The sequence below is a fragment of the Penaeus chinensis genome, chromosome 41 (genome assembly GCF_019202785.1).
Source record: "Penaeus chinensis breed Huanghai No. 1 chromosome 41, ASM1920278v2, whole genome shotgun sequence".
Taxonomy (NCBI): Eukaryota; Metazoa; Arthropoda; class Malacostraca; order Decapoda; family Penaeidae; genus Penaeus; species Penaeus chinensis.
Genome location: NC_061859.1, coordinates 14,801,572 through 14,805,172, shown reverse-complemented (window position 1 = coordinate 14,805,172; position 3,601 = coordinate 14,801,572). Strand labels below are relative to the sequence as shown.

At 46.2% G+C, this 3,601-nt stretch overlaps 1 protein-coding gene across 1 annotated transcript in view; it reads left to right on the top strand.

Annotated features, from left to right (window-relative positions):
- Nucleotides 1–301: 301 nt before the first annotated feature.
- The window catches only part of LOC125047726 (homeotic protein ultrabithorax-like), a 1,130,701-nt gene continuing 1,127,401 nt past the window's right edge, over nucleotides 302–3,601 (top strand). The window contains exon 1 of the mRNA XM_047646119.1: nucleotides 302–385. The gene's annotated coding sequence lies outside the window, so the exon portion shown is untranslated. The remainder of the gene's footprint in view (nucleotides 386–3,601) is intronic.

The window sequence follows — 3,601 nt, the reverse complement described above, 5'->3', positions numbered from 1 at the left end:
CTCCCGCATGTATTATACCTGTACCATGCTGCTTGCCAACTCTGTCGCTCACCATCTCTCTTGCAGTAGTTGCAGACGGCATCACCGCCGAGGTGGGGTACTCGGGGCAGGGAGGGAGAGGGGGAGGGAAGGGAGCCCAAGTGAGGTGGGGCACAGGGGGTGCAACGTGGTGGTGTAAGTGGTGGTGGTGGCTTGGGGGTAGGGGGATGGGCAATGGGGTGGGGGTCTCAGAGGCGCGTATAGGGCCCAGTGCAGTTGATAGTTCAGGTGTTCTTAGGAGAGGCGGTTGCTCCTTCGTCTTGTGGCGGCAAGTCATCCTGGAAGGGTGTGAACCACCTGTGTAGTGTTTGTGTTTCCCTTGAGCGAGGTTCTTGTTGTAGCAGAGGTAAGTTCCGTTTTATGCCATGACATCATGCAAGTATTTGCAAGTGATGCCATTACCTTGTGACACAGTGGAGAGGAGAGATCAGTGGAGTATGTCACTGCAGTGGGATGCTGCGAGGCCAGCAGAAGGAAATGACTCGGCCACCACGTGAAGGCGAGGGATTTTGGCTGACAGTGAACCAGGTTACCTTGCGACGGCGTGGAGACATGTGTGAAATACATTACCATTACTTTTATGCGAGGGAACGCAGGGCACGGGGCTCAGATATGCGTCCCATGGCCCAGGTAGTGATACGCACCACGTGTCTTGGAGAATGAAGTGGCAGACGATAGCATTCCACGCGATCATGTGCACAGAGCGAAGCATTTTGTGACCCTATGTTGGTCCCCGCCAAAGAGTGACACTAAAGTTTTACGGTCGACTGAAAGAGGAGGCTTCTAGAACTTTTTTTCTCTTCGTCCTTGTGTTTAAATAGTTTTTGCTCCGGTTCACATCCGCATTCACCCAGAAAGATTCATCTGTCAATGCTAATCACGAAGTTACAACTATTAGCTTTCCTCAGTCGATGCGAACTCCCACGCGAGGATCTCCCCAGTGATACAAAATGAATTCTAAACCAGCAAACGAAGCTGTAACTTAGAAAATCGTCCATGTTGGTCGGTGAGAGTCACGTATGGCCCGGTGGTCGAATCCAACAGGTGAGCATCGTAATCCGCTTTGTCATGCCTTTTGTCGTTGGAAATTCGTCATGTTGTATGTGGCAGGATGATGGCAGGACTCGGAGCAACAGGAACAACTCGATAACCATCCGCGCTTAACAACATGATGCATTTGAGGATATTTGACTTTGCGGCGTTATCGAGTTCGTTTTTAAGCGGGGGGGGGGGGGGGGGGGGGGGAAGTGATTCTTTCATTTGTTTTCTATAAATGCATTTCTTAGGAAGGGATTTTTTCCTTCCTTTTTTTTCTCAACGTCTTTTTTTTTCTATTTTTTCTTCTTCGTTTTCGTTTTTTTGTTACGAGTTTGCTTCTCAGTGTGAATCCCAATGCGATGTTATTTTTGGAGATAATTTCATGATTGTGCGCTCTTTAAATTCGAAGAGTTATTTGTTTGTGGGACAAGTTCGCGTCCTTCCCAATCTTTTATAAAAAAAAAGAAGAACTAAGAGAAAAAAAGGAACAAAAAGTCGCTCCCAAAACAGAAAACAACAACAACAAAACTAAACAAAAACAAAATCTTATCATCAGGATGTTCCTCACGACCCATCAGAAATACAGATGGCGTTTAATGATAACACGGCAGTTAGAAGACGTAAAGGAGTGATTCAAACATGACTTACGACTCGAAATGAACGTTTGAAGACCTGTTTACTCGTTGCTCCTTCCCCACCTGAGCCAATCTAAATGAATTCCGAAACGTAGTGAATGCTTGGTATCATATAATAACATCCGAAGTTGTGCGCATTGCTAATAGACAATTACTATAAAGAACGCAGATAAAGCTTCCTATTTGCATAATCCAAATACGGAATAGGGAATATAAAGTAAGTGAGTTATTGTTTGTTTACCAGTCTAGTCTGTGCAACATAGCTTGTGCAACATCAAGTGCAAACGTCTGATTTGTTCCACAAAAGACTACGAAATCGTAATATTTCCTTATAGCCCGCCATGTTGTTTGCGGTGTGTGTGTGTGTGTGTGTGTGTGTGTGTGTGTGTGTGTGTGTGTGTGTGTGTGTGTGTGTGTGTGCGTGCATTTGATGATGTGCACGGTGATGAAGCATTTCTGGCGTTCAACGAAGTTTAGTTACAGAAATAAAATGGAATTATTTATTATCCGTGTTATTTCTACAGTCATGCCACATCATAGAATTTAATTGCTTCCAGTCGCCGAAAACACCAAGATGCAAATCATGTCCTTATTTCTGGCTATGAACTCATATAAGCGATTTCACATACAACGAAAAATGAATATTAGTGAAGATTGTTTAATTTCAACATGAGAGTGAAGCGACACAATATATCTGAAAGTACTACGGGGAAGAAAACGTATTCCCGCCATTTTTAGTATTCCAAGACCATGGGCTCTCTCTTTAACCCTCCCTCCCCCCCTTCACCCTCTACCTCTCCCTTCCCCCCAGTCCTACCCACTTCCTCTCCCTTCCCCCTACCCCTTCCTTCTCCCTTCTCCCGCCCTATCCTCTTTCTCTCCCTTTCCCCTCCACTCTACCCGCTCTCCTTCTCCTTCCCCCCTACCCATTTTCTCTCCCTTTCCCCAGACGCTACTCCCCCCCCCCCCATCCTCTCCCTTCCCCCTCCAACCTCCATCGCTCTCCCTCTCTCTCCCCCTTCTCCCTCCATCGCCTCCCTCTCCCCTTTCTCCCTCCCTCTCCTCCCTCACTTCTTTCTCCCTCCCTCACCTCCCTCTCACTCGCTCTTCCTTTCACATGGCATCCGCTATCTCTCGCTCGCATCTCCCTCTGCGACGGAGGAACCAGCGTCGGCAAATGGCCTTGGTTAGCTTGCGCGAGGCATTTTTCTTTCGCGCCGCTAATAACACACAATTGGCGCGGAAATACGACAGAGAAGAATGAGTCGGGAGTTTTATCGCCAGCGCTGTTTATTGACCCAAATCCTGCATTCAGCGACGGATTGGCACTATGGTGGGCTTTGTTTTTGTTTTTTTCGTTTAGTGTCTTTTTTTTTTCTTTTCTTTTTTTTTTACTGGTGAGTTCACGTGGTCGATATAAACGCTCCTCCCCCTCCCCTCCCCTCCTCTTCCCTTCTGCTTCCTCTCCCCACCCCTCCCCTCCCTGTCTCCTCCTCCCTTATCCCTACCGCGGCCGCCATCTCTCTATTTTTTTTTTTATAGGTCATAGAGAGTGAGAGTGAAATGACTACGATCCTCTAAATGGCGATTCGATTCCAGGATGTTAAATATGAAAGATAATCTAATCCCAAATTTAACTCATCGGATTAAAAGATTTTTAAAAAAAGGAAACAAAAAAAAAAAAAAAAATGAGGTTCACAGTGTGCTACACGAGTCGGGTATTATGGAGTGAAGAAAACAGAAAGACGATAATATAGGGGCGTACCTTTCCCTTCCATCCCACTGTGGAAGGGAAACCATTTGTATCCTCGAAATATAAGAGGAGAATAACAAAACCGAGATGAAGTCATGGCGTATGTGAACAAACAGTGTCGGATACCAAAGTCATG